Source organism: Eptatretus burgeri, chromosome 4 (assembly GCF_056783735.1).
Source record: "Eptatretus burgeri isolate ZD-2024b chromosome 4, Ebu_testis_v1, whole genome shotgun sequence".
Lineage (NCBI taxonomy): Eukaryota > Metazoa > Chordata > Myxini > Myxiniformes > Myxinidae > Eptatretus > Eptatretus burgeri.
Genome location: NC_140964.1, coordinates 60,463,490 through 60,482,387, shown reverse-complemented (window position 1 = coordinate 60,482,387; position 18,898 = coordinate 60,463,490). Strand labels below are relative to the sequence as shown.

Here is an 18,898-nt window from a genome sequence, read left to right as displayed (position 1 = left end):
ATAATTGGTGGTTGAAATCATTGACCTGATATACAAATGTTCTTCCAATTTCAAGTCAATTGGATGAAATTTGAGGATTTTAGAAAATTAGGTTCAAATTGGCCTATTAGCCGAGGTAGACCTTTTTTGTCGACCAAATTAAAAAAAAAACTTAAATGTGGGACCGTCACAGGGTCGGTGTCATTAATCGCTGAAAATTTCAGAACAATCGGTTGAGCGGTTTGTGGTGGAGGCGAGCGGACTGGCAAACAAACACACAAACGGAGGCGATCAACATACTTGTCAAAAAAAATTAAAAATTTTGCCAAGTAACAAACACACAAACACACAAACACACAGACACACAAACAGACAGGCGATCAACATACTTGTCAAAAAAAATATCTTTTTTTGCTAAGTCACAAACAGACAGACAGAAAGGGGTGAAAACATAACCTCCTTCACCTTTGGTGGTGGAAGTAACGAGAAAGCATCTAAAAATGCAAAGCGAATCTGCATCCCCTTTGTGTTCAGACTTCTTCTCCGATATATGCTCACCATGATGAAAACAGCAAAAACAAAAATACCAAAACAGTGACCATTTTAGGAGACCTTGACCTGTTGACCTGAAAAAAAAAAACAAGATGCTTCAGAGACCCATTATGCAAACCCTGCTCAAATGTCAGAGCAATCAGATGAAAATTGACGATTTTATGTAACCGTGACATTTGATTTTTTAATCCAAAAAAAGAAAAATACAATCGGTTTCAAGCTTTGGATTGGTGATCCAATTCAATGATACAATATGAAAATTCTTAAAATTTCACATCAAAAAGAAAATTCACGATTTTATGTGATGCTGACCTTTGACCATTTGAGCAAATAATTCATTTGTCTTCTCCATTTTCTCATAATAAAGCTTTATTGAAAATTTGATGTCAAAAGCTCAAATTGTGAAGAAGTTATGAGACAGACAGACAGACAATGATGACTTCGTCTATGAAAAGTATTTGATGAAAGTAAATAATTTAATACACTCTACTTAATTTTACCATGAAAAAGGCAATGGCTGTTAAGATTTGTAATCAGAGTGCATTTTAACTTTCAATTTCCATTCTCTTACTCTTGCTTCTTTTGCAAATCCTGTAAATCTCCTCTCCAAAGTCATGGCAGTGTAACTAAGAGGCAAATTGTATTGGGGGGTAAGGTGTGAATGTTTCTCAGCCAAGGAATGACAGCATTGTGCTCATCCAAGGCGTCTTACTCCAACAAACATGATCGCATGGAGGTGAGGCTAGCATGCGTAATTTATTGTAACACATGCATTTGAGTAAGGCTGAAGCTCCTATAAAAGCACCAGGCATTCCATGGGTTCTGCAGTCGAGCAATACCTGGGATTAGCTGGTGGAATAAAAAACAACAATGGCCTCTCACTCAGCCGTCAGCTACCGCTCCGTCCGCACCGGTGGATCCAGCGTGATGATCGGCTTCAGTGGCTATGGAGGCTCCAGCAGCAGTCGTGCAATGGGGCTTGGAATGGGCGCAATGGGACTGTCAATGGGGGGAGGAAGCTACAGCGTGGGCTCTGCAGGGATGGGAGGTATGGGCATTTCCAGCGGGATTGGAGGTATGGGCATTTCCAGCCGTGCCGTGGGTATGTCTGCCTATGGGGGAGCTATGGCAGGAGGTGCCGGAGGTATTGTTAGTGGTGGGGTGCCAATGCTCGGTTATGGAGGTGGTGCTGGTGGGTTTATGGGGGGTGTAAGCCCCGGGATCATGGCAAGCCCAGCATTTACTGCCGGCCGTGCCATCACCTCAGCAGGTATGTCTGGAGTGGTTGGAACGCTGGGTCCTGCAGGTGGAATGGTTCCTTCACTGGTGAGCAGAGATGAGGTGAAGAACATCTTGGGCACATTGAACCAGCGCTTGGCCAGCTATGTAGATAAAGTAAGGCAGCTTACAATCGAGAATGAGACACTGGAGGAAGAACTGAAGAACCTGACTGGAGGAGTACCCTTCTCTCCTGACGCATCCGTCAATCTGGAGAATGTGGAGACACAAGTCACCGAAATGCTGACAGAGGTTTCCAACCTGACGCTGGAACGTGTACGTCTGGAGATCGACGTGGACCATCTGAGAGCCACAGCCGATGAGATCAAGTCCAAGTAAGACTTTTTGAATGCAGACATATGGGTTGTTGTTTTTAAGCTTGTACAAAACTGGGAATGGTTACTTTAACTTTCATGATTATTGTGATCATTTCAATGTTGCTTTTTGTAGGTACGAGTTTGAACTTGGTGTGAGAATGCAACTTGAAACTGACATTGGAACATGAAGAGGGTTTGTATGAGCACAAGATCAGCTGTTCAACAATTAATAAATTTGTTTTCAAAAGTTGTAAATTTTGAACGTAATCCAGTGAATGTTTCTTGTCTTCGTTTGTAGGACCTTGAAGCTGCAAACGACATGCGTGTTGACCTGGAATCAAAGTTTAAGTTTTTGACTGAGGAGCTGACATTCCAGAAGAAAACACAAATGGAGGTAAATTGATTGAGATTCAATAACTTCACAAAGTAGCAAATGGTTGGTGACAAAATAAATAATTTCCATTCTCTTTTCTTGTGCAGGAACTGAACACCCTGAAGCAGCAGTTTGGCAGACTTGGACCAGCACAGACATCAGTGATTGAAGTAGATAACGTGAAGTCTGTCAACCTTACTGAGGCCCTCAATGTGATGCGTGAGGAATACCAGCAGGTGGTCACCAAGAACGTCCAAGAGGCTGAGACATATTGCAAGATGCAAGTAGGTTCCTCTAATTGAGGCCATTACGAATCCCAGTTCCTCTCAATATCCTGGCATTATCCCCCGATGGACTAATTGCCTGACCTGTATCTCATGTGCAGATTGATCAGATCCAAGGAATCTCCACCCAGACAACTGAGCAGATTGCTGTTCTGGACAATGAAATTAATACTCTGGAAAAAGAGCTGCAGCCTCTGAATGTGGAGTACCAGAGGCTTCTGACCACGGTCAGGATTCTTTAATCAGGAATCGTATTGTACAATTGTAAACAACACATCTCGGATTGGAGTAGAGAATCTTTCTGAAATAATTGAGTGTGACATCTGTTTTACTTCTTTCCTGATATTCTTCCATCTCCACACCAGTACCAAACCCTGGGAGACAGACTGACAGATTTACAGAACAGGGAAAGCATTGATCTCGTCCAGTTCCAGAACACCTACACCAGATATGAACAGGAGATAGAGGGAAACCAGGTGGACCTGCAGAGGCAACTGGTGACTTATCAACAACTACTGGATGTGAAGATGGCTCTGGATGCTGAAATTGCAACATACAAGAAACTCCTTGAGGGACAGGAGACAATGTATGTTCTTCTTGTATTTGAATCACAGGAATCCTAATGTATCTAACAAGGACAGTGTATTTTTATGTGTGCCTTTTGAAATTCTCACTTTTATATGCTCTTGATGGATTTGCAGATGAGTGTGGGTTATGTTGTGAATTTCAGGGTAAGAACAGCCATGGCTGATGACTTTGCTCAGGCTACTGTTGTCAGACGTGGAACTGTTGGTGGTGCTTCCTCAATTGGTGCCGGCTATGGTGCCATTTCTGGAAGCTACAGCACAGGTGTAGGAGCAGGTTACAATGCAGGAGTAGCAAGTGGTTACAGTGGTGCAGCAAGTGTAGGTGGTGGCTACAGTGGTGGAACGAGTGCAGTGATGGAAGGTGGTTCCTCTGGTGGAAGTGCCTTGATCGGGGGACAGACCACATACAGCCGCAGCTCCATGAAGAGAAGCAGCTCCACGATGAGTGCCAGTGGATCTTCCAGTGGTGGTTACGGAGCAAGTGGACACGACACCGCCATTATCCTTCAACAATAAACGGTACTGGGGTTTCTTCCGAAATATTATGAGTGTAAGCATCCCTCCCACGATTATTCTATTGTCCCCTTGTCCTGATAAGGTGACACCGGATTACCAATTCATCCTGTCAATCAAAATGGATATTTAAGAAGGATTAATGAAAATAATAGATCCTGCAAGTGTTTGTGCAAGTGCATGTGTCAATGACAGTTTGACAAATATTGCTTAATATTTACTCTTAGGGTATTCGTCAAGTCATATTAATAACTTACAGCTCCACAAATAATTTCTGTTGGTGTTACATTTTTTTCCCCCTTCCACCTCAAAGTGTCTGTAATGTCATTAATGAAGCGAAACAAAACTATGAACTGAAAAATCTCAGGATTTTGTTTGGAATGTATTATTACTGTAAAAACAAATGGGATTTTGACAGGTCACTGGGTCTGTGTACCATGATATTTGTCCAAATAAGGTGTCATCTCGAACCTTTGTGGCATTTCATATCCATTTTGTATCAGATGTCTTGTGGATATGTTTAACAGAATCCATCATTGCAGACAGTAGAATCGATAATTAGACAATTTGAAAAGAACGTTTGTTGAAGTATTTGTTGTCAATGAGATACATCAGAAATTACATTTACAAAAACTTACATTTGGTCCATCATGTGATGTACAGGGAGTCGAATGTTATTTTCTCTTTTCCTTTCTAGCACTGCTCTGAGATAAAGTTGAAAATCTTGGAAGAAACTCTTCATGTCAAAACATCCACAGGAACATAAAACCCACAAGAGATTTACATTCCAGTTGCTTTTTCAATGTTCATAACCACAAGAGTAAAACACAAATATAATTTAAAATGCACAACTTCCAAAGAGTTGTATGAGCTCAAATGTTTTGCTTGTGATGTTCTCGAGGCAAAATGAAAAAAAATAAAAAAAATCACATCAATGCTGAACATATATATATATATATATATATATATATATATATATATATATATATATATATATATATATATATATATATATATATATATATATATATGTCTTGTTTTATTTCCCCCAAGATTCAAGTTCATGGTTGAGGGAAATGACAGAGGGGAGGAAGCACTGGAAACCTCGATGTAGGAAGGTTGGAGGGGATCACCCCTTGCGTGAGGGGATCAACAGAGATAAAATAATGGATAGTGAGTGAAGACAGGAGATGATAGTTTTGCTCCCAGTATGTTTCGAAATGCTTTCTCATGCAGAAAAAGAACTGAATTTCAAATAGCATTTCCATTGCATCAAACTGCTCTTTTCATATATATTGTGAACCAGGGTGTCTGTCCGTGCGTTTGCCTGTCTCCCGTTATGGCGGCAGCTTCCCGTGCTACGTTTGAAAAGCTGTGTAGGCAGGCAAAGCTCAACATTCACTTTTGAAATGACGAAACAAATGGCATAAATAATGTTGATGTCAAATTTAATTTCGCAAAGGCAAATCCAACCTCCACCGCCCGATGTTACACCACAATAATGTGGTGGGCGATATAAGATGTTGAGAGCTTTTTGCCCTGAGTGAAACCGAGAGTGCAACACAATTGACCTTTTTTAATTTCATGAAATAATTTCAATTGCAAGATCAACTTCAACTTTTCTCATCACTGGGGGCAGGAACTCCTGCTTGTCTTATTATTATATTTGTTTTACAGATCTGAAAAATATCGATGTCATGGTCAAAGTATATCAACGTATATACATATGCAAATATATTTTCATGTATATACATATATATATATATATATATATATATATATATATATATATATATAAATATATATACACACATATCTATATCTATATGCAACTAATAAAAGGCACAAATTGTGTGTTTGTGTGTGTGTCAGCCTGTCAAACCTATCAGCCTGAAACTTTGCATGCAAACTTAGAAAACTCCAAGGAAGTGCAAGAGTTAAAATTGGATGTTGGGGTTAATTAAAACATCCCTTTTGAAGATAATTAACGGCTTTATTTAATTGTATCCTTCATCAGACGATCCTCGGCCACCTGCTGTCTGGAGTCTTATAGTCCATTTGCCGTTATTATGTGTTCCATTGTCAATCTTGTTGATGTGGAAAGTGTATGGTTTTATGATTGTTTTGGACTAACATGGGTCCATTAATAAAATTCAGGTTGGTTGCCGGGGTGGCTACCTTGGGGAACTCCTGTAATTTGCATAAATTCAAGATGGCCGCTACAGGTCAGATGATGGGGCTAAGTTTTTAATCGGTCAACATATAATCCTGTGTAATACCTCTTTTCCATATGATTTTGACATGAGGAATTCAATTTTGGGGATATTTTTTTTACGTTCAGGAATAAATACAGGTTCACATGAAATGTCCATGATTATTTTCTGCTGAAAATTATGTGAAGTCATGAATGGTTCACAACAGTATGTTGATAATCAGAAAGTATACACATTGTCATGTCATCATATTGGACATCTTAGGAACAGAGGTCATAGAGCCTAGTAGACAACTTACGTATTGTTCATTCCCATTCATTGTACTCGTCTCCTTCCGTATCCTCGTCTCTTTCCAGGTCTGCTTCGACACTCCCTTCTTCCACTTCACTTTCACTGTCCTCCACAGTCTTGTGTGGGTTGAAGCACTTGTAACTGAAACCACAAGTGCAGTATAGCGTGCAGGAGATCTTTGCATGGTGACAACTGCAACTTGCAGTACTGCAGGCCTTCCCCTCTGCTTTGCATCCACACCGCACAACATCCATGAGGTCCAAAGGAGCTGGTGGAGTAGCAGAAGTTGCTGGCACTGGGATTCCATCTCTGATGTCCCATCCATATTTTGTAATGTCAAGTTCAGGCGGGGCCTGCTGATCAGCTGATTTTGCAAGTACGGTCTGTAGATGTGCATGCAAAATATGTAGGAAGAGATTGATCTCAGTTGGAGGTAATGCCATGAGCTTGAGGGGCTTGCCAGACTTCCTTGTGTACATATACTACCTCATCTCACTCATCGTGGTACCTTCTGGCTGACCATACAGGGCACAGAAGAATGTCCGCCCTGCTTCCATGAGCTGTTCATGGCTTGCGTTCAGCTCGCCAAGTGCGGAGTACAAACCAGGGAAGTTGCCAGCTCTCAGTGTCTTCAGAGCTGACACTTTGCCCTTGCCGTATGGGTATGACGTGGTATCTGAGTCAGTGATATAGTGCATTCCCAAAATCTGCAGACACTTGGGCCCAAACTGGTAACAGGTGGTGTTAATATCCCAAATTGCTCCATCCCACCTTTCCATCTGCACTGTGACCTGGATGTTGCGCTGATAAACCCAGTAAACCATCAATACAAAAACATCAGTGTCATCAGAGAGGATACGTATCACTCTTGCATTACATTCAGCAGCCATGAGCAGGTGTGAGATCATTGTAATGTCTGCTTCATCATGGTTGAACGCACCATGGCTACGGCTCTCCACAGTAACTCCTTCACCAAAGTTAAAGGAACTCAAAACCTTGGACAGCTGCAACTTGTTCTGCTTGTTGTTCAGGATGGCATCTCGACAAGCCAGGGGTGTGTTTATTGTGAGGTCATAGTTGATGGAACCAATGCCAGCACGCCTCACTCGTTCATGGTCCTTTGCAGAAACATCATAATATTTGTCAAAGCCCAAGATCTTCTGACCAGCAATGGTAGATAGCCTTGTCTTGATGGACTCAACTAAGACTGACACAGTTCCTCTGAAAGGCCAGACAATATGATAGAGAAGTTGGCTCGCGTCAACAATGGTAACATCTGGTTGCAGAGGCTGTTGTGCCTGAACAGAGTTTGTGTGCCAGTGGTGCTTTGTTGCCTTTCCTTAAGCACCCATATTCATCAATCAGTGAGGGGGGTACTGTGCAGAGCTCAAACTGGAAGATAGGTCCTCGCTCCATTTGTCTTTGCTGTCCAATAGTCAGAAGACTGAGGAAGATGGTTTCCAGATCAAAGATCGTCTTGTCCCCAATTTTCACTCCTTTCTGTAAGTGCTCCATTGTCTTGATGGGGAATGAGATGGTTGCATGGAATCCACCTGGAAGGGATGCATGGAACTCTGCAACCATTTTCTGACCTATAACCACGGAATCCTCAACATTCACTTCAGCTTCTCGGGGAGCAATTCGACCATTGGCAATGTTGTACAGATGTGGTGAGTGATTCTCAAGAGGATGAGACACATTCGACAATTCAAGTAAAATCCGGCCCCTATCATCTGCATCAAGTTCTCTCCTCTTCTTCCCCTCCTCCTTGTGACGTGGTCCGATTCTTGTGTCCTTTTCTCTCACTTGGTCTTCATTGTCCTTGTTTGAGGAGTCAGGGTAGATGTGCTCCATTGTATCTGAGATGTAGGCAGTGACAGGAAAGGAATCGATCCACTCTGCTTCCATCTCTGGAGAAAGAGTCATACCATTGAGGCCACCCTTGCCAATTCTAAGAGCAGTTTGTTCACTGAACTGATCAGAGCTCACACCATTCCAAATACCTTCCTGGTGACGACACACAAAAGCACCTGATATGAGCTCTGACTTGGCATCTGGTGACAGCAGATAGCGCATCTCCAGAAGGTGATGGGTGATGTAACGGGCATAGTGATGGTGACCAGCAACAAAGAAGTAGGGAAGCATGCGTTCAAGTGTTAGCTGTTGCAGCAGGAAGTCTGCCTCCCTCTCACTATGCAGAAGTTGATGAACAAGCAGAGTAGGCTTGATGAAGTTATCAACCCAGTGCTTCCCAGTTGGGTGCTGTCTGCATGTCTCAAGGTAGCTGCACAACTCCTGGAATGTCTTGGGGCCGGTGGTGAGGAAGGAAATGAGAAGGGCAGTCAAAACCATCCGGAAGGCTCTCATTGATCGAACCCAGGACTTGCCACTGATGATTCCTGCCAGGCCCCCAAATGCTGAACTGATGAGAGTCTCAACACCAGACCCACAGATGAGTTTGCCAATGCATCCACAGAAGGACTGCACAGTGTGCATTATCCCAGGCCTCAGAATCACATTTTTAAAGCGATCAACGTCATGCCACTTGATTTGGCAAGCCACCATGTAGAGCTGGAGATCCACAGAGATGTGGACACAAGTCATTCCCATATCAGTCAATGACTTCTGAAGATATTCCAGTGAAGTCACTACAGTGTCTGGATGAGAAGCCTTGGCATCAATAAGGGGTCCGAACATGTCGGTACTTGCTGGGTTTTTTTCTGCGTGACTGGTGAATGATTCTTAGTTGTTGAACCCACCCCATTACATGGCGTTCACCTGTGTGCTGACTGTGTTTAACCACTTCATGTCGTTTTCCTGTGCAGCAGCTAAACTAGCTTGCCGGGCACAAACTTCTTGGTAGGAGAATCCAGAGGTTGCATCCACAGCCGGGGGGTTCACTTTGGATGGCCCAGTGTAGTGCTGCAGAGGAAGGCTCCCTGATGAGCTGCTGCTTGTCCTCGACTGGACAGCTTTCTGAGACAGTCGTGGGATAATAAGGTCGCTCTTCCCTGGGTGAGCATGCCCATACTCAAGAATGCCTGCAGGATGGGATTGCTGAAATTCATGTGAGGACATGAGTAGTGTGCCGACCATTAGGCGTGAACACTTGCAGATCAAGATTATCAAATCAGGCAAAAATCACGCCAACAGTTCTACTCAAACCCATGAATTGGTGGAGAAGCTGAGCATTGTCACCGAGAAAATGAGCAGCGGATTTCCTGAATCTCAGGACCTCATCATATGACGTTGTGAACCCATGTTCATGAAGGAGTTTTAGAAGATCAGAACTGCCATGGCGGTGCAGTAGTTTGAGAGCCAGTCCTAATGTTGTCTGATTTCTGGTACCTGTAACATGACTTTGAATTGACTGTCTCAGGCTTAGAGATTTCTTGGTCATTTCACCACCAGACACTAAGTCTGAAATCAACCTCAGTAAAGTTGGGCTTGTTGCCTTGTGTAAATTCTGAGAGGTGATAATTGGCACTGTTGTACTTGACTGAGCGTGTCTCCTTGATCTGCCTTACCACAGAATCAATACTCCTCTCATCTGCATCATCCACTTTAACCATTTTCAGATGGTTAGCGGTTAGCAATGGACTCACGGAAACCAACAATGGTAGCACATCCATCTACCCGAACTAACATAACGTCCTTACTCATGCAGTCTGTTAGCTTGCTAAACATATCACGTCGAGTGAGTTTGCCACCAAGATCACAGTCCAGTGAATGCAGTTCAACGCTATTCCACATCTTTGACCTGTCACAATCCATGCGCTCTATGACGTTCTTTAGGGCACTTTCTTCTGCAACACCAGCTGGCAAATCAGCATATTTAGGGACTGTCATGAAACTGTTATAACAGCGTACATGGTATTTGCACTCAGCCGCAGGGAGATCAACCAAATATCCAATATGTAACTTGACCGTTCTGGCCACTTCATCATTAAGTTGCTCAGCAGCATTAATGATGGCATCTTTCATAGTTGGGATGGGATTACCTTCCTTGTCAAAATGTTCTTAAGTCATGCACTGACGAACACGATCCCATCTTTCTGGATGTTTGTCATCAACAGGTAAACATTCTTTGCCACAAAAAATGCAGTCACGTTTGTAAACAAATGCACCACTCCCTGTTTGCCTGTGTGCGAGATCTTGTTGTCACTGTAACACAATCATCTTCAGCTTTTCTTTTTCTGTGATTTACGAAGTCTCTCAATTTTTTGTTTTGATGTGTAAGTACAGGAGAGCATCCTTTGTGACATTCTATGCGAATAACATCACCACCACCATCAACAATGTCCTGTAGTTTTTCACGTCGCTCTTCATCTCCACGGGCCTTGGCACAGGAGATCAATGTCTTGATCCCTTGATCAGCGAATTTCTTCAATTCCCCTCCACTATGACACACGGGAAGAATGCACCTTGAATCAGCCATATCTGTAAAAACAAAACAATGAATTAGTAACTCGCATTAATGTCGTATGTGAGCGTCCAGTTGTCAGAATGGTGACCTTGTCATTCAAAATGTATCTCACACAGCAAACAATTGTCAGGAACTTGAACATTGACCTCAAATTTACTTCTAATCACAAAAATAAGGTTAAATATCGATTCCTCGTGCCAAAATTATGCAGAAAAGATCTCATGTGTAATTTTAAGTTCATTCCCTAAAAATTTATATTTTCAGCCCGGTCGATGACGGCCATCTTGTATTCGTGAAAAAATAACAGATTTCCCCATGGTTGCCATCCGGGCAACCAAGCTTAATTTTGTCTATGCATGTCTGTGAACAAGAAACCACCATAAAACCATACACTTTTGAGGACACCAAGGTTACTTCTCTGGCAAATGGACTATTAAGGCATTTCCTGGGTAACCTCGATGCATAGTTATATCGACGGTAATCGGTAATCGCTTGCCACGCCACGCATTACGTTGTAGTGCTTGAGTGCTTCAGCCACTTTCCGAGTTGTACAGTACAGTTTGTGTCCTGATCGGGATGTGTAGTCGACAGTTACTACAAGGTAGAGGTACGTATACAGCACACATGGATGGGTGCCGTGGTGGCAAAGTTTCGTCCTTTATCTTATGGAGGTTCTCCCAGGTTTTCCTTTGTCCTCACACATGTTTGTAAAGTATTTGGTTATCAGATTTGCTTTACAAAGGTTATATGGTTTCCCTTTGTGAGTTTTAAAGTAAAATATATTTGATAACACCCGATTTATGAGTCGTTTGCCGTACTAACGTGTTTTCTAAATTACCGAGCCAATGATTTTTTTCCACCCATCGCATGTGGCTGTTTATAAAGATTAATGTTTGTGATCATTTCCCTGAAAGATCAATATTAAGGGACGTTGTTTTTCGGTGAAAGCTACTCAAGCTTTCTGGGTTGTATACAGTACCTACTGCAGTCTGTAATCAAACTGACTCCAACCTGCCGATTCCGAAAAATTGCCGATATCGGCCAAGCGTGTGTGTGTGTGTGTGTGTGTGTGTGTGTGTGTGTGTGTGTGTGTGTGTGTGTGTGTGTGTGTGTGTGTGTGTGTGTGTGACGTTGATTGTGATCTGCATATGTGAGTTTCAGAATGTGAATGTAGTCTTCCCAGAGCAGGCTCAAATCATCCACCTTCATCTCAGTAAGGGGTCACGATTCATGGACCAAGCTGTGAAGTTTTCTGTTCTCAAAGTTTTGTGCTGAGGGCTCTCTTAAAGCCGCTGTCACACCTTGACGTTTTAGCCAGCGTATGGCAACGTATCAAAATGTATGTAAAACGCTGGCATACGCTGAAGTGTTGATGTATTTTTTTCCAGTTTTGGGCGTATTCATAACGAGTTGGACGTATGCATAACGTATTAGTAACGTACACAGAACGTTTCGATAACATATAGATAATTTATACCAACGAATGCTTAGCATGTTGTCGGCCTTCACAACCTATGCCCAACGATAGTCTAACTTATGCATTGCGTACGGCAGTGTATCGCCGACGATCACGTGGCGTAGCCTATTAAATGGCTGCGCCTTGACGATTCAAATCATAACCGCAATAGACATCGAAGTCTCAAGCCACAGTCACACCTTGACGTTTTTCCAAGTGTATGCCGACGTATGAAAAATTTGCCGAATACGCTGGAACATGTCGAATACGTTATGGGTAAGTTTTGTATACGTTAAGAGCATGCTAAAGCACGCTGGCATACGTCGTAGTATGCTGAGTACGTGGACAAATTTTAAGCATGCTCGAAAATATTTCGACATATGCCAGCGTATGACTCACACATTCCGCATACGCTGGCCATAAGTTGTAGGCACGTTATGCGATCGTTGACACACGTCGACACACGTTACTTGTAAGTTACTCATAAGTCGAAACACGTAGAGGTAATGTTTAGCATACCCGAAACTTATTTCTAACCTATGAGTAACGTGCTTTGAACCTATGTGTAACGTATCTCCAACGTATATTGACGTATGTAGATGTATTTGACGTCTTCCGGACGACCACAGAAATTACTGAACGTGTTTCTAACTTACAGCTACCGTATAATGGCGTATTGGCAGCGTTTAGGGGAATTGGTATATAAAAATGGGATTCACAGGAGTAACCCGTCAGTGTTCCAGACTCCATGGTTTTTTTTTTTTGGTTTCTTTTTTCCGGCATGACAGTGATGTTGACACTTCGATTTCTAGTGCGGTTATGATTTAAATCGCTGAGCGGCAGCCTATTAATTATATTATATTATAACCGCACGAGAAATCAAAGTGTCAACATCACCGTCATGCCGAAGAAAAATAAAAATAAAAAAACCATGGAGTCTGGAATACTGACGCTAAACATTACCTCGACGTGTTTCGACTTATGAGTAACTTACAAGTAACGTGTGTCGACGTGTCAATGATCGCGTAACTTGCCTACAACTTATGGCCAGCGTATGCGGAACATGTGAGTCATACGCTGGCATACGTCGAAAATTTTTGAGCAGGCTTAAAATTTGTCGACGAGCTCGGCGTACCACCACGTATGCCAGCATACTACGACGTATGCCAGCGTACTACGACATATGCCAGCGTGCTCTTAACGTATAAACTTACCCATAAAGTATTCAACGTGTGCCAGCGTTTTTGACAAATTTTTCATACGTCAGCATACGCTGGCTAAATCCTCAAGGTGTGACAGCGGCTTAAGGATCGTCACTGAGCCCCGGACAGCATCCTAATGTAGTTCTTTTGTTATGATATTCCCAGGAATGGTTTTTAGCTCACTTGTAAAGTCGTTCCGAGGAACTTATGGGATGGCACGTTGTCCGTCCATCCGTCCATCCATCCTCAAATACTTGCAAATTCATCTCAGAAACTACACATACAATTTCAATGAAATTTGACCACAAACTTCATCACCCATGATGGCATAAAAATATGGGGTCTGAAGGGGTCTACGGAGAGAGTTTATTGGGGGGGGGGAGTGGAGCCCTCCTTCACTATCTTCAGATTACTATCTTCACCACACATGATGTACTAAAGTTTGTTCACGACATTAAAAAAGAAGTTGGGGTCTCAGGGGCTCTACCCGGGGGGGGGGGTGAGAGGGGGGATTGCTCCCCAAATATGTATTTGCTCTTTTTTCTGAAACCACACACACAATTTCTTTGAAACTTCATCACAATCTTTATCAACTGTGATGTACCAAGGCTTGTTCATGTCATTAAAAACAAATCCATCGGTATTTACTTTCTTCTCCGATATAAATTTTGTGCGTCATCCATGCCGACCAGTGGTTGCCTGATGATGTTATCCAGCCACTACCAGGTGAGCGCCCAGGGGTACTGCCCCTATGTTTAAAGTCTCTGTGAGGTTCTTTGTCATCATTCCTGTAGGTCCAGCTATCACTGTGTTGTGGAATTTGTCTTTAACCGACTCGGTGTAAATCCTATTACTCAATTATCTTTACCCAAATAATCCACTGTCCACAAGGAAAAGTACATTTCATCAAAGAACATTTATTGCGCAGTACCATGGAGTCCAAAACACTGGGATGTAAACATCCACAATGATTTGCACTAAACTAAGCTTACATTTCCTGATATATATATATATATATATATATATATATATATATATATATATATATATATATATTGTTGCGGATTCCGCGCCCGCCGGCGTGCGAACGGCCACGTAACTCGAATCGCGGCACGTCGCCCACCGGACGGACAATCCAGTCGTGACCCTCTCGGACTAACGCCGGGAACCAGTCACGGGTGGACCTTTTGGTCTCACCGCGATCGAGCCAATCAGCCCCCGCGTGGGATAGGGTTGCTCGCCAAATTCGACCTACCTAAGTACCCACGCGGAGGGTAGACCGGGCGATCGCACCTCGCCGCAGGTCGACTTCGGACACGGGCCACTTAAGCGACCCGTTCCGTACTATCAGAATAACCGAGCGGTGTTATCGTCGACCTCGACGGTTCGATTAATTATCGGGCGTACTCAGCCCACTACCAACCCTTTACGTGAAGCAAGATGAGGGTTCAATGGGGGAAAAGACAAAGCGAAGCGGGAGAACAGTTCAACAATAAAGCACATTTATTCGCGGCACACGGGAAGCACACAAATACAATTCCACCAAAAGCACACAAAAAAAAGAAAACACAATTCCATTTACACAAAAAGCAAATGTAAAAGCGAAAACAATGCAGAGCTAATACCGACTACCGAGCACACGGCAACACTTATACAATTCTACTTCACAGACGGCGCCGACAACACATACCCAAAACCAAGGAAAAGAAATACCCCCAAGAATGAGGCGGGCCTGAGGCCGAGACCGGGTCGCGCCTACCCGTCTGGTGATGAGACGCGGAGCGGCGATGGCGCCTCACTCCGCAGGCCTCGCGGACAGTGCCTGGCAGGGGGTGGGAAAAGGGGGCCCCCTTGGTTGCACTATCTCAGCGCGGGGGGAAACAGGAGGGGGTTGTTGATGCTCGGGGTATAGAGGATCTTTATTACCCCTGGTGTGCGTCTCCACCTCGGCCAGGACGCGCTGCCGGCCTCCCTCGGGCGTGCAGCTCCTGGCACCGACGCGAGCACCCCCTCGTCTGCCTTCGCCGCTGCCGCCTCTCCGCCTCTGGACTCTCCACCCTGGACTCTTCTTTGGGCTCTCCTCGTTCGACTCTCTTCAGCTTCTCCAGCTACTGCAGGCTTCGGGCTCCACACTTCCACACTTCCACACTTCCACACTTCCACACTTCCACACTTCCACACTTCCACACTTCCACACTTCCACACCCTTCTCTGACTGACGAACCCGGTCCTTTTATCCCCCCGTAGCTTCGCCTTTGACCCCCTCCCTTTGACCTTTCACCTCGCTCCCCATTGGCCCGAGAAAAAGTGGGCGTGAAGGCTTTTTGATCCACAAATTTGCATATATCGATCGTTCTGGAGGCGGGGCCAAATCGCCCCTCGCTCACCGATTGGACGGCAAAAAGTGGGCGTGTGTCGTTTTTGATCCGTTTTTGAAGCACAAAATCCGTGATTTTGTACACGCTGTTCAACGTGCGCCCTGCACGAGTCCAACACCGGTACCCACAGCGGGGCAAGAACGGTGGCGATGCTACGGTTGCGAGGTGTGACGTGAAGGTCGTGGCGGTTGTGGTGAAGCGGCGTTGTGGTTGGTTGTTGATGTTGTGGTTGTGGTGGTAATCATGGCGGTTGGTCCAAAATAAAGATAGTAAAAGAAAAACGGCTATCCTGAAGAGTCGCAGCTCGCATAAATGACATGTATTCCCACTAGACAACGGGTTTGGGCCTAACTACACATGCACTTGCCGAGATACCTCACCTAAGGGACCTGAATGGTGGTTTGCGAATTTGGTAACCACAACAATATATATATATATATATATATATATATATATATATATATATATATATATATATATATATATATATATATATATATATATATATATATATACTTTGGTAGGAGTGGAGGGGTCTGATAAGCAATAGGCAAAATAATTCAAAACGCAATACGTGTCCACTGGGTGGAAAGAGAATGACATAATCATGGCAAAAGTTGCAGTGTTATCAACCAGGTCACCCTGTTTCACAGTAAGACATTCCTTTTATCAATATTTAGGTCAAAAGACTCTTGGGTAAAGGGAAACATAACTGACAGCCAATTCGACTATAGCATACAAAAATTAAATTTAAAAAGCACCAGCAACAATTATAATTGAGAGTACATAAGTATAATTATTTTTCTTGCACAACTGGTACAACTTTGGCATTCTTCAGCTTCCAGGATCTTCTCACTTCATTCTTGAGGTCTTGTTGTTTGGTCATTTTCTTGATTTCCGCATTGTTTAGTCCAAAATCATTACTATTAACACCTCAATAAGCAATCCCTTCTTCTCTTTATTGAACCTAAGTATGATATCTCGTCGCAACACTTTGTTTTCTATGTTCACGCACGATGGGATCATTCGTTCATACGTGAACGGTAAGTACTTTCATGTTTTCAGTGATTACTTTTGGTTCATGTTCCCACAAATTTTCTGGAACTGGGACATCAAAGTTTTCAAAGATGTGCTTGCAGATTACATTATGAACTCTGTTGTTTTGTGTCGTTCTGTGTACAGCTGTTCTGTGATGAGTTTGTTTTTGTGTGTGTGTTTGGTCTTTAAGCATAACATAGCATTCTCTTTACTCACTCCACCTCCACACCTCACCTTTCTCTCTCATTTTTTTTTTCATATATATATATATATATATATATATATATATATATATATATATATATATATATATATATATATATATATATATATATATCTCTCTCTCTCTCTCTCTCTCTCTCTCTCTCTCTCTCTCTCTCTCTCTCTCTCTCTCTCTCTCTCTCTCTCTCTCTGTCTCTGTCTCTGTCTCTGTCTCTGTCTCTGTCTCTGTCTCTGTCTCTGTCTCTGTCTCTGTCTCTGTCTCTGTCTCTCTCACCCCGTCCTCACATCCCAAACTCCCAAGGAATAACAACGTTTGGTGAGGCGTAGCTCCCCACCTCCATCCTCCCTTCTTCCCCCTCTCTCTCCCCTCCCCCTCCCTCTCTCCTCTCTTCCTCTCTCGCCCTTCCGTCCCTCCCCTCTCAACCCCCCTCAGTGAAGGGATGGGTTGTATTTGCTAATATGTGTAAAAAATAAAATATATTATATATGTGTGGAGCATGACAAGCACTCCCCCAATCTACAATGGACACAAAGTCCTAGACCAAAGCATCACCTAAAATTCAGAGGCCTCAGCCCGGTGACTCTGTCAAGCTGAAAAACATGAAAAGATTACATGGTCAAGATCAGTTAAATATCAAACAGAGCCGTGTATCTGGATTTCGGATATATTTACCTCTTATGGAGGCGCCTTTTTTGTACAATAAAAAGTTTTTTAAAAATCAAAGTATTTAAACAGCTTAGGACATACACCTTGATCCCAAGTCCAAAGAAAACAGTCCAACAAGACTGTCACATTGGCATACATATACCCCTCAGCCCAAAGGCTGAAGCACATGGTCAAACAATCACAGACATACATCCTAACCCAGAAGGACCAGAATGCATGGTCTTAAAATTGGACCCCTCTTTAGGAGTCAGTCCCCATGTCTTCAACAGCATGCCGCCCTGAATTCGGGCTTTTTACCCTCATCAGGATGACGTACCGATAATTATCCAACCAAACATGATCACATTTGTCAATTAAACATGAATTTTACCTCTAAGCTGTAAGGGTGAGCATTGGCCGTGGATTATGTCTCACACGGTTAAACTGCATAATCCACAAAGAACAACCATTGATCTGCCACCCAGACGATTGTTCCCACTAATGCAAGCCAATCAACCATAAGGCATGTGGTGCAGTTGGCAGGTAAATCAAAATGTGTGGAGCATGATGAGCGCTTCCCCGATCTCCAATGGATAAAAAGTCCTACACCAAAGCATCACCTCCAATCCAAAGGCCTCAGCCTGGTGAACGTAAAACATCAACCGCACCACACCCCTTGATGAGACCACCACCAACAGCACTCCATACACATACACACAATCACCCATCAATGCTCAAGCTACCAAAAAGTCCTGTCACATCCCTATATCCATATCCATATCCATATATATATATATATATATATATATATATATATATCTATATCTATATCTATATCTATATCTATATCTATATCTATATCTATATCTATATCTATATCTATATCTATATCTATATCTATATCTATATCTATATCTTTCTCTTTCTCTCTCTCTCTCTCTCTCTCTCTCTCTCTCTCTCTCTCTCTCTCTCTCTCTCTCTCTCTCTCTCTCTCTCTCTCTCTCTCTCTCTCTCTCTCTCTCTCTCTCTCACTTCCAGGGACCTATCTTATTCTAATTTGAACTTATCTACTTTTTCTGCTGCCACTCTTCCCAGGGAGACATTTCTATGCATTAACTACTCTCTGAGTAAAAGACCCCTACC

General features: G+C 43.0%; 1 pseudogene across 1 annotated transcript; it reads left to right on the top strand.

Annotated features, from left to right (window-relative positions):
• Positions 1-1,263: 1,263 nt before the first annotated feature.
• Positions 1,264-4,829, top strand: LOC147028158 (thread biopolymer filament subunit gamma-like; annotated as a pseudogene). The gene is made up of 8 exons (XR_015057441.1): positions 1,264-2,144; positions 2,260-2,319; positions 2,425-2,520; positions 2,607-2,783; positions 2,885-3,010; positions 3,149-3,369; positions 3,514-3,889; positions 4,581-4,829. The product of XR_015057441.1 is annotated as a thread biopolymer filament subunit gamma-like (transcript).
• Positions 4,830-18,898: the final 14,069 nt, after the last annotated feature.